The sequence below is a fragment of the Anomaloglossus baeobatrachus genome, chromosome 1 (genome assembly GCF_048569485.1).
Source record: "Anomaloglossus baeobatrachus isolate aAnoBae1 chromosome 1, aAnoBae1.hap1, whole genome shotgun sequence".
Lineage (NCBI taxonomy): Eukaryota > Metazoa > Chordata > Amphibia > Anura > Aromobatidae > Anomaloglossus > Anomaloglossus baeobatrachus.
The window spans coordinates 591313712-591326942 of record NC_134353.1 but is presented as its reverse complement, the minus strand read 5'-3'; positions in this window follow the sequence as shown (position 1 = coordinate 591326942).

Genomic DNA, 13231 nt, shown 5'->3' with positions numbered 1-13231 from the left:
TGTCGGACCGTGGGGTGTTGGCTGAATGTTGGAAGGCTTTAGAAACAACCTTGCGTGGGTATCCTCTCTTGATAAATCGCGTGGTCAAATCTTGTGCCTCATTCCTGAAGGTGGTGACATCGGTACAATTGCGGCGGACTCGCAAAAACTGCTCCTTGGGTATCCCGTCTCGCACATGTCTCGGATGAAAAGAGGAATAATGTAACACACTGTTGGTGGCCGTCTGTTTCCGGAACAGGGATGTTGTAATATGGTTATTCTCCAACATAACCCTCAAATCAAGGAATTCCACCATTGTTGTTGATATACTTGCAGAAAGTCGGATATGCCACGGGTTCTCATTCAACTGGGCAATAAAATCTTCACAAGACGCACGGTCACCTGTCCAGAGAAAGAGAACATCGTCGATGTATCTAAACCAATTTGACACGTGCCTCTGGAACAAAGCGATGGGCGCCACCTGTGTCTCCTCCCACCAACCCAGACTTTCTGCAAGTATATCAACAACACTGGTGGAATTCCTTGATTTGAGGGTTATGTTGGAGAATAACCATATTACAACATCCCTGTTCCGGAAACAGACGGCCACCAACAGTGTGTTACATTATTCCTCTTTTCATCCGAGACATGTGCGAGACGGGATACCCAAGGAGCAGTTTTTGCGAGTCCGCCGCAATTGTACCGATGTCACCACCTTCAGGAATGAGGCACAAGATTTGACCACGCGATTTATCAAGAGAGGATACCCACGCAAGGTTGTTTCTAAAGCCTTCCAACATTCAGCCAACACCCCACGGTCCGACACGTTTCGGGGCAGACTGAGAACTGAGATGGGCACTATAAACCTGGTGACCACATATAACAACCATTGGGATAAGGTACGACAGGTTCTTACAAAAAATTGGAATATCCTCCTTAGTGAGCCCAGGTTGACTCCATTCATCAGCGCCCATCCCAAATTGACCGCAAAACGTGCGATGAATTTGAAGGATATGCTTTCTTCTAGTCATTTTAAGAGACCCACCATTTCTTTGGGTCGGGGACACAAACTTGTTGGGTCTTTCCCGTGTGGGGACTGTACCATTTGCCCTTTTCTTGTTGCTGACAGTTGTGTTCGCATTGGTGTTTTTCCAGGAACCATCACCACCAAATTTTACTCAATCAAATTGTCGAAGTAGGAATGTTGTGTATCTCCTGATTTGCGAGTGTCCAAAACTTTATGTCGGACAGACCACACAGGAGCTCCGCCGCAGGATCCAGCACCATTTCTCTGACATCGGTCGAGCACAAAAAGACCAAGCTCAAGGTAAGCCCATTTCCTCTGTGGCTAAGCACTTCCTTGACTTACATAGTTGCTCGTTTCGCAAGGTCCAGATCCTGGTATTGGATCATGTTCAAATGAACATCAGGGGGGGCAGGGTATCTGACGAATTATTGAGAAGGAAAGCGAGATGGATATACCAACTTCAGAGTCTCTCCCCCCAGGGATTGAACGAGGAACTTTTGTTCACCGGCTTCTACAAGAAGTAAATGCTTGGTCTGCACCAATCACATGGGATATTCCCAGTTGGATGTGGCATCCCATTCACTTGGGGATTTGTGAGAGTCTCACCGCATTTACACCAATATTTTTGGTGGGCCTGGCCTCTCACCCCTTCTCCCTTCCCTTCCCTTTCCCCCCCCCCTCCCTCCCCCCTCTTTCCACCTCCCCACTTTCTGGTGTGGATACAATCTTGATTATTTATTTACCTTTTTGACATTCCAGGGTTCTGACCATATGGGCTTGGCTCCAGTTGCCCTGAATGGGGTCTGTCGACTACAGTTCGTGAAGAATTTATGTACACACAAATAATTACTTTTGGACGTCCGTTCCTTGATGTCCAGTGATGTGCAGACTGGAGTCTGTTCTTCTGGGCTTTTCCTTCTTTCTTGGTCCTTGGAGCTGTGGGATTACCCGAACTGTGATCTGAAGCGTTATTTTGTCTACCTTTCGGTGATGGATACATTCAAGTTGCTGACCACTTCTGTGAAGACCTGCCTCAATGGGACTCTGCCATTCATTTGGACATTATCTCTACCTGGCAATTCCCCTCTTTTTGGACACTTATATATTATGTGGATATGCTATACTTATATGGGTGACCTGAACACACCCTTTTGCTTGCTCAGTTTGGTCTCATGACCTGCTTGTAATTTCGAGGCGGTTTCTGGCTAGCCCCCTTGTAGGTTACCAACCCTTTAGTGGGGCTTTCTGTATTAATAATTTGGTCTTCTTGGTTCCCTTATGGACCTTCATATGCACATTACCTATTTCATGTATTTAGACTATGTGCTTGTGTCATCCAAGCACATAGGTCTATTTTTGTGCCAATCTGGGATGGGGGTTCGTGTACCTGTACTGTTTCCTGGTATGTCCTCTGAACAAAGACTTTTTTCTGTGACAAATTCATACAATGGCTGTGTGGTTTCCCTGTAGGCCCGTATTTTGGACAAACAGAGTCCTCTATGCTAGTTTGCATTTATATAGCGCATGCGCATTAAGTGGTGAGATAAATATCTTTCGGGAGCAGTATCTATATTCAATTTTTATTGGATGTATGCGTGTGGTTCTGTGCGCACAGATTGTGAGTGCTTGAGTTCTTGCTATTTAGTTATACTGGCCTTAGTGGGCTGTGCTGCCCACTGAGATCATTTCTCTGTTTTCAGATGGGACATTGCTGATATCTCGGCGCATGCGCGATGAGTAGCACTGTTTTTGGCATGGTGTCATATGGAATGTGATGCAGGCCATAAGTGTCGGTGCGTGACATATCAGCATTGTGTGTGCATAACACAGGTACCCATATGATGGATTGATACTCAATGATCCCATAGTGATAACTTAAATATTACCACTGTGCTGTCAGGTTTTTTCATCCCTGCACTTGAAATGTCCCTTCGGGGATCTCTTACTGATACTGCGCATGCGCAGACTTACGTGGATTTCCGTATGTACAAAGTGACTTGCGTTACTTATCTAGCACATATGCACTACCTGTTTCGCAGGCATAGTGTACAATACATATGTCTTTTGTATACCTATTTTACTATACCAAGGGTTTGTTAATCGTGCTTGTGGCGCTGATATTACTCCGCTTGCGTTCGGGCTGTGACGTTTGCCTGCAAAAAGGGACCACATGATTTGATCACATGATTTACAATGGCGGCGTCCATCGGCGTCTTCAGGTTGCATAGCGACCTTGCACAGGAGTTTGCGGTTGGGCTGTGACGTTTGCCTGTAAAAAAAAAAAAAAAAAAAAGGATCACATGATTTAATCACATGACTCACAATGGTGGCGCCCATCGGCATCTTTAGGTTGCATAGCGACCTCTCCCTCCTCCTCCTTGCCCATGCTGGTAAGCAATCTTCTTTGATTATAATGGCTATTTAAGACATACCTACCATAGTGTGCCTCACTTTCCCTGAGGAAGCTACAACTCCTTGTAGCGATACGCGTGGGGTTTCCACCCCACCCTTCTCATGATATTTGCTCTGCCATTTACCCCGTGTAGGACCCCTGGGTATGTGATTTGCCTTATACTTGTTCCAGACCTTTGTTTTCAGGGCAGATTACTTTCATGCGGCTTTGAGGTATTTGTATGCAGCAATTGTCCTTCTGCTTGCTATTGTTTCATTTAGTATGCCGTGCTCACTGCCTGTCATTGATTGAACAAGGTTTTTTGGCTATCACACTCACTCTGACTTATCATGTGGGGTTTCTCTTTGGCTTGCTGAGAGGGTGGGGTGTATTTTGGTGGCTTATATTATTGGCACCAAATGTATGTACAAGCTTTTTGCTTTTTTAATTGTTTTTAATGAACATCTGTGTGTTTGTATGTCCTTTTTGATTAATAAATTGATATTACATGGTCATTTCTGGTGATCCCACTTGTTGCACATTTTCTTTTTCTCTTGTGTACCTAATTGTTTGCCTTGAATGTGCTAGTGGTTGTGATCCCATCTTTAGTTATTTTTTTATTATCTTTGGTGCCCTCTCGCCTGTCTTGTTTACTACGATTGTGTTAGAGAAGGCTTTCCCTTCAATTCTGGGAGTGTGGCACAGTATACGGATTTGTTGATTATCATTATTCATATACAGCATGGATTTGGGAGGCCAGGGAGGCCGCATGGAGTAATCAGTCTGGTGATCTGTTCGGATCTGCAGCTGAGGTTGTGGTACAGGATTCTTTCCAACAGCTATCCACGGAGCTTACTAATTTGCATAAAGCTGTGACTAAAACATGGTGGAATATTAAAACTCTAGAGGAATATCTAAAAATGGGGTTTGCACCGAGGGGCTTGAGGGTGCAGATTTTTCCCGCATGGGAACCTGACGCTGGATTTAAGGGGGTTTGGGAAGCCGGCCTTTTGAAGTGCTCGGATATCATTTTGAATATGTTAATTGAGCATGATAAAACCTTACTGAGTACGATTAAGGATAAAATCAGGGCCTGTGAAACCAAACTGAGAACTTTTGATTTGAATAACCAGGTTCTTCCCTTTCAACAAAAACTTAAAGAGTCCATTGATAAGTACGAGAAGGACATCATCAGGGGTAAAAAACAGAAATTTCTTAGGGACAAAAAGGACTTTGAAAGTGGCGCAGCATTTCGTTGGTCACATCATGGCAATCAGAGGTTTCGCAGGGCTGTCACGATGGGACAAACTGCACATAATGTCACGACTAGGGAGTTATCTTCCAGTGATTTTTTGTCGTCGGACGCCAGCGACAGGGAAGGCCCACCAGACGAGGGAGACGCAAATCCGCCAAGCACAACTGGGAGGTCGGCATATCAGACCCGAGGGAGACAAGGGCCCCCAACAACCAACAGAACCACAAGGAACAGGAAGAGGTGGTGATGGAGATTGACCATGGTTCCAGGGATCTGGAGCAGGACTCACAAGGTAACTTACAAATAATAAATCTAACTGAATATTCTTTATCTGAGATTGAAGTGAGTCTTCTTTCTAAAGGTCTCTCCTTTTCACCCACTAAGGCATTGGACAAATTTGAGCTCACGAAGGATGTGTATCTATTCTGCAGGCAAATGGTGTTCAAACTGATGTATCATCAGCCTGGGGTCATCGACACCTTGCCTGCGGAGGATAGGCAGGTATTCCGAGACCTTATGGAGCTTTTGGAAGAGGGCGATTCCTTCGGAGGTAAGAAACTGCCATTTCCATCTAGGCTTCCCTCTCAGGCCACACCCTCATTTTCCTTGTTTCCGGCAATCCAGATTTTCTTTGAAGCCATGTGCCGTGACATACAGGCCCTTAAGGTGATACCATTCCAACAAAACAACCTCAATAAGGCTGAACAAAGGGCTTTGTCTAATCTAAGAAAAAACAACTCATTCATTATCCGTGAAGCGGATAAGGGCGGCAACGTGGTGTTGTGGCCCGTTGAATTATATCTGAAAGAGGCCCATAGACAGTTGGGCAATCGAATCAATTATGCAATTCTTCCATCAGATCCCACTGATGCCTTTAAGGTGAAATTGGACAAACTTCTTGCACGTGCCTTTGATCTTGGTATAATTTCGAAACGTGAGAGGGATTTTCTCACCACACGCCACCCTACAACGCCGACGTTCTATATGCTCCCAAAGGTACACAAGTCCTTGGTGGACCCTCCGGGGAGGCCCATAGTATCCGGCATAGGGGGCATATATGAACGTCCGTGTATTTATATGGACTTCTATTTGCAGCCATATGTCCTCACTTTGGATTCATACGTCAGAGATTCGTCGCACTTGATCACCCAACTCGAACAGGTGGAGGTACAGGCTGGTACACTCTTGGTCACCATGGACATCGAGTCGCTATACACGTGCATTGAACACGATTTGGGAATTCAAGCGGTCACCTATTTTCTGGATCGTCGCTCTACAGGTGATAGAAAACACGATTCGTTTCTTCTTGAACTGTTACATTTTGTTTTACAAAATAGTTTTTTCGTGTTCGATCGTGTTTTCTATAAACAAGCATCTGGGACCGCGATGGGTGCCCGCTGTGCCCCCTCCTATGCCAACCTGTTTCTGGGTTGGTGGGAGGAGACACAGGTGGCGCCCATCGCTTTGTTCCAGAGGCACGTGTCAAATTGGTTTAGATACATCGACGATGTTCTCTTTCTCTGGACAGGTGACCGTGCGTCTTGTGAAGATTTTATTGCCCAGTTGAATGAGAACCCGTGGCATATCCGACTTTCTGCAAGTATATCAACAACAATGGTGGAATTCCTTGATTTGAGGGTTATGTTGGAGAATAACCATATTACAACATCCCTGTTCCGGAAACAGACGGCCACCAACAGTGTGTTACATTATTCCTCTTTTCATCCGAGACATGTGCGAGACGGGATACCCAAGGGGCAGTTTTTGCGAGTCCGCCGCAATTGTACCGATGTCACCACCTTCAGGAATGAGGCACAAGATTTGACCACGCGATTTATCAAGAGAGGATACCCACGCAAGGTTGTTTCTAAAGCCTTCCAACATTCAGCCAACACCCCACGGTCTGACACGTTTCGGGGCAGACTGAGAACTGAGATGGGCACTATAAACCTGGTGACCACATATAACAACCATTGGGATAAGGTACGACAGGTTCTTACAAAAAATTGGAATATCCTCCTTAGTGAGCCCAGGTTGACTCCATTCATCAGCGCCCATCCCAAATTGACCGCAAAACGTGCGATGAATTTGAAGGATATGCTTTCTTCTAGTCATTTTAAGAGACCCACCATTCCTTTGGGTCGGGGACACAAACTTGTTGGGTCTTTCCCGTGTGGGGACTGTACCATTTTCCCTTTTCTTGTTGCTGACAGTTGTGTTCGCATTGGTGTTTTTCCAGGAACCATCACCACCAAATTTTACTCAAATTGTCGAAGTAGGAATGTTGTGTATCTCCTGATTTGCGAGTGTCCAAAACTTTATGTCGGACAGACCACACAGGAGCTTCGCCGCAGGATCCAGCACCATTTCTCTGACATCGGTCGAGCACAAAAAGACCAAGCTCAAGGTAAGCCCATTTCCTCTGTGGCTAAGCACTTCCTTGACTTACATGGTTCCTCGTTTCGCAAGGTCCAGATCCTGGTATTGGATCATGTTCAAATGAACATCAGGGGGGGCAGGGTATCTGACGAATTATTGAGAAGGGAAGCGAGATGGATATACCAACTTCAGAGTCTCTCCCCCTAGGGATTGAACGAGGAACTTTTGTTCACCGGCTTCTACAAGAAGTAAATGCTTGGTCTGCACCAATCACATGGGATATTCCCAGTTGGATGTGGCATCCCATTCACTTGGGGATTTGTGAGAGTCTCACCGCATTTACACCAGTATTTTTGGTGGGCCTGGCCTCTCACCCCTTCTCCCTTCCCTTCCCTTCTCCCCCCCCCCTTTTCCCCCCCCCCCCTCCCTCCCCCCTCTTTCCACCTCCCCACTTTCTGGTGTGGATACAATCTTGATTATGTATTTACCTTTTTGACATTCCAGGGTTCTGACCATATGGGCTTGGCTCCAGTTGCCCTGAATGGGGTCTGTCGACTACAGTTCGTGAAGAATTTATGTACACACAAATAATTACTTTTGGACGTCCGTTCCTTGATGTCCAGTGATGTGCAGACTGGAGTCTGTTCTTCTGGGCTTTTCCTTCTTTCTTGGTCCTTGGAGCTGTGGGATTACCCGAACTGTGATCTGAAGCGTTATTTTGTCTACCTTTCGGTGATGGATACATTCAAGTTGCTGACCACTTCTGTGAAGACCTGCCTCAATGGGACTCTGCCATTCATTTGGACATTATCTCTACCTGGCAATTCCCCTCTTTTTGGACACTTATATATTATGTGGATATGCTATACTTATATGGGTGACCTGAACACACCCTTTTGCTTGCTCAGTTTGGTCTCATGACCTGCTTGTAATTTCGAGGCGGTTTCTGGCTAGCCCCCTTGTAGGTTACCAACCCTTTAGTGGGGCTTTCTGTATTAATAATTTGGTCTTCTTGGTTCCCTTATGGACCTTCATATGCACATTACCTATTTCATGTATTTAGACTATGTGCTTGTGTCATCCAAGCACATAGGTCTATTTTTGTGCCAATCTGGGATGGGGGTTCGTGTACCTGTACTGTTTCCTGGTATGTCCTCTGAACAAAGACTTTTTTCTGTGACAAATTCATACAATGGCTGTGTGGTTTCCCTGTAGGCCCGTATTTTGGACAAACAGAGTCCTCTATGCTAGTTTGCATTTATATAGCGCATGCGCATTAAGTGGTGAGATAAATATCTTTCGGGAGCAGTATCTATATTCAATTTTTATTGGATGTATGCGTGTGGTTCTGTGCGCACAGATTGTGAGTGCTTGAGTTCTTGCTATTTAGTTATACTGGCCTTAGTGGGCTGTGCTGCCCACTGAGATCATTTCTCTGTTTTCAGATGGGACATTGCTGATATCTCGGCGCATGCGCGATGAGTAGCACTGTTTTTGGCATGGTGTCATATGGAATGTGATGCAGGCCATAAGTGTCGGTGCGTGACATATCAGCATTGTGTGTGCATAACACAGGTACTCATATGATGGATTGATACTCAATGATCCCATAGTGATAACTTAAATATTACCACTGTGCTGTCAGGTTTTTTCATCCCTGCACTTGAAATGTCCCTTCGGGGATCTCTTACTGATACTGCGCATGCGCAGACTTACGTGGATTTCCGTATGTACAAAGTGACTTGCGTTACTTATCTAGCACATATGCACTACCTGTTTCGCAGGCATAGTGTACAATACATATGTCTTTTGTATACCTATTTTACTATACCAAGGGTTTGTTAATCGTGCTTGTGGCGCTGATATTACTGCGCTTGCGTTCGGGCTGTGACGTTTGCCTGCAAAAAGGGACCACATGATTTGATCACATGATTTACAATGCGGAGGATAGGCAGGTATTCCGAGAGAAATTTAGCAATCTTCTTTGATTATAATGGCTATTTAAAACATACCTACCATAGTGTGCCTCACTTTCCCTGAGGAAGCTACAACTCCTTGTAGCGATACGCGTGGGGTTTCCACCCCACCCTTCTCATGATATTTGCTCTGCCATTTACCCCGTGTAGGACCCCTGGGTATGTGATTTGCCTTATACTTGTTCCAGACCTTTGTTTTCAGGGCAGATTACTTTCATGCGGCTTTGAGGTATTTGTATGCAGCAATTGTCCTTCTGCTTGCTATTGTTTCATTTAGTATGCCGTGCTCACTGCCTGTCATTGATTGAACAAGGTTTTTTGGCTATCACACTCACTCTGACTTATCATGTGGGGTTTCTCTTTGGCTTGCTGAGAGGGTGGGGTGTATTTTGGTGGCTTATATTATTGGCACCAAATGTATGTACAAGATTTTTGCTTTTTTAATTGTTTTTAATGAACATCTGTGTGTTTGTATGTCCTTTTTGATTAATAAATTGATATTACATGGTCATTTCTGGTGATCCCACTTGTTGCACATTTTCTTTTTCTCTTGTGTACCTAATACTCAGGGACATGGCCCAGATAAGGAAGGCTGAAAAACGACCAACTTTGGACAAGAAACATAAGATAAAATGTTAAGACTGGGCCAAGAAATATCTTTAGAATGATTGATTGAAATGAGAATGACTCTTGATGGGCCAGATGGATAGGCCAGAGGCTGGATCAGTAAAAGGCAGAGAGCTCCACTCCGACCCAGACGCCAGCAAGGTGGAGGTGGGGTATTGGTATGGGCTGGTATAATCAAAGATGAACTTGTGGGACCTTTTTGGGTTGAGGATGGAGTGAAGCTCAACTCCCAGACGTACTGCCAGTTTCTGGAAGACAGCTTCTTCAAGCAGTCGTACAGGAAGAAGTCGGTATCGTTCAAGAAAAACATGATTTTCATGCAGGACAATGCTCCATCAAATGCATCCACCTACTCCACAGCGTGGCTGGCCAGTAAAGGTTTAAAAGATGAAAAAATAATAACATGCCCCCTTGTTCACCTGATCTGAACCCCATAGAGAACCTGTGGTCTTTTGGGTTGATTGAGAACATAGTTGTTGATCAATAATAAAACAAATCCTCTAAAATACAACTTGCCTAATAATTCTGCACACAGTATATAAATGCCATCCCGACTGGTCAGTTCCTTAGAATGAGTTGAATTTGCTCATCCAAAGAGAGTTTTGAGAAGCAGTATACAGTGTTGAGGGAGCATTTTAGGGAGCGTGGTTATAGCGACCGTTCCATCAAAAGAGGCTATTTAAGAGCTAAAAATACGCCCCGACAACAACTTTTGCAAAATAAGAGAAGGGATGAGGGCTATGATGCTATGATGTTCACGTTATAGGGACTTATAAACATGAGTGGGAAAGCATGAGGAATGTCTTCACAAGACATTGGTCTTTTTTAAAATCTGTCCCCATGCTTGCTACCCTCCTCCATAATAGGCTCTGATGACTGCCTGTAGATCTTCGAACCTGATGGGCCTGCTTGTTATGAGTCACTATATCCCTCCATCACCTAATCCCTTTGGATCCAGTGGTCCACTTCGTGGTTGATATCCATGTGGATATTGCTTTGCATGCTCTAATGTCCTTCACCACACAACTTTTAACTGTTCGGATGGTTCTAGATCTTATACCATCAGACATTATATTTCACGTGGCAACAACTTAATTTACTTTGCCACATGTGCGTGCCTCCTGACCTACATGGGCTCACCTCCCGTGAGCTCCGCGTTAGGGTCAGAGTACACGTACCGGACATTGGAGCTGCGAGGAATGTCAAGGATGTGTCTCTGCCTAAGACACTTCCCCATCATTTTAAATATCACCATGGATGTGACCCTGGATCTCTGAAAATTCATGGTATTGATGTTATCCATGGAGGGATTAGGGGTGGTGATTTAAAGCGATGGCTCGCACAATGCGAGATGAAATGGATTGTGACTCTTGAAACACTTTTCCCAAAAGGTTTGAATGAGGCTTTAAGCTTTTCTTCTTTTTTGTGACTGCACATCAGTTAATCTTTTTTTTTGTTTTCTTTTTTTGTTTCTTTTCCTTTTACCACTTTTTAATTTATTCCCTGCTTGTTTTTTTATGCTTAGATTCCTTTATATTAGTTATGTGAACAGCCTGTTTTCATCATGAAGTCTTGGAAAAATCCAATTTCTTTCTCTATCCATCTGTGTCTGGATCCATTATTTTTATGTGCATGATATATTGGATTTAATTTCTGCAGTGTCCCCTGACCATGTTTGTCAATTCTTGTATTTAGTTATTCTGTATTTATGCCATGATATATGTTTGCATAATTTATAGATATTATTTATTCGTTTTTATAATTGTAAATTATGTCATCTGCTTACAGTGGACTTTTGTGCCATATAATTGTGGTGTTCTTGCAACAAGTCTGATATTGGCAGTTGATACTGTGGATTGATTTGCTCTAATTGACATTATTCCCTTTATGGTTGTTACATTTATCCTCTGCGACCTGGTTACCTGACCGCTGTGCGCATGCTCCTTCTCCACCGCTTCTGATGTCTTTATCACTGTGCCGTGCATGCGCCACTGGCATTGACTGTCGGGGGCGGTGGCACTTAGGTGGGCTTGTGGCGGGTGTGCGCATGCGCCGCTCATGGGGTCAATTGACCAGGATCCCGGTCACATGATTTTTCCCATGTGACTACTTTATGTGACTGTGAGGGCTCATGGCGGGTGTACGCATGATTTCTCTATGTCACTACTTAAGGGCCATTGTTCCAAGCAGGCGCCATGATCCTCTGCTTCCTCTGATGAAGCTGTAATATTTTCCATATGCAAAATGTATGTTAAGTCTCCCCTCTCCTGTGGCTTCTTTTCCTGTTTGTTCCACCACCGATTGAAGTAAGGGTTCACTATTGCGCCTTGTGGGCTATTTTCCTTATTGTCTGTCTCATGGTTGAAATGTATGCCTTTGGTTACATGTATGAAAATTTTCTGTGACTCCTTATTGTTCTCAGGGCATATGCTGACAAGATCTCAGACTTTCTTTCGCTACACTTACTTCTCCTGGCGGTTTAGTTATTTGGTATGTAAGACTTAATTCATTTTCCATCTTGGAAGTTTACCTGTTATTTTGGCAGGAACAGCCCTCTCTGTTCTCCCCTTTCCTTCCCTTTGGATACATTTCCATTGCTTGTTTTTATCTGTTTTTTTATACTAATAAAGTTTTGTACATTTTCATTATTTCATTTTTTTGTGTGCTTTTGTACTCCATGTTCTCCTACATTTATTAGCTTTTGGAGTTTTTTCTGCCTCTTTACGTCCTTATTCATCGTCTTGTTTATATGACCTAAAAGTTTATGAGCCGTGTTTGTATGGAATTTGGTTTTGTTGATGATCTAAGAGGCTAAAGGGTGCTTCACACACAGCGAGCTCACTGCCGAGATCGCTGCTGAGTCACGGTTTTTGTGACGCAGCAGTGACCTCATTAGCGATCTCGCTGTGTGTGACACTGAGCAGCGATCTGGCCCCTGCTGCGAGATCGCTGCTCGTTACACACAGCCCTGGTTCTTTTTCTTCAAAGGCGCTCTCCCACTGTGACACACAGATCGCTGTGTGTGACAGCGAGAGAGCGACAAATGAAGCGAGCAGGGAGCAGGAGCCGGCATCTGACAGCTGAGGTAAGCTTGTAACCAAGATAAACATCGGGTAACCAAGGTGGTTACCCGATATTTACCTTAGTTACCAGCCTCTGCAGCTCTCACGCTGCCTGTGCTGCCGGCTCCGGCTCTCTGCACATGTAGCTGCTGTACACATCGGGTTAATTAACCTGATGTGTACAGCAGCTAGGAGAGCAAGGAGCCAGCGCTCAGTGTGCGCGGCTCCCTGCTCTCTGCACATGTAGCTGCATTACACATCGGGTTAATTAACCCGATGTGTACTGTAGCTAGGAGAGCAAGGAGCCAGCGCTCAGTGTGCGCGGCTCCCTGCTCCCTGCACACACAGCTAAGCGGTGTGCGCTGGTAACTAATGTAAACATCGGGTAACCATACCCGATGTTTACCTTAGTTACCAGTCTCCGCAGCTTCCAGACGGCGGCTCCGTGCAAGCGCAGCGTCGCTTGCACGTCGCTGCTGGCTGGGGGCTGTTCACTGGTCGCTGGTGAGATCTGCCTGTTTGACAGCTCACCAG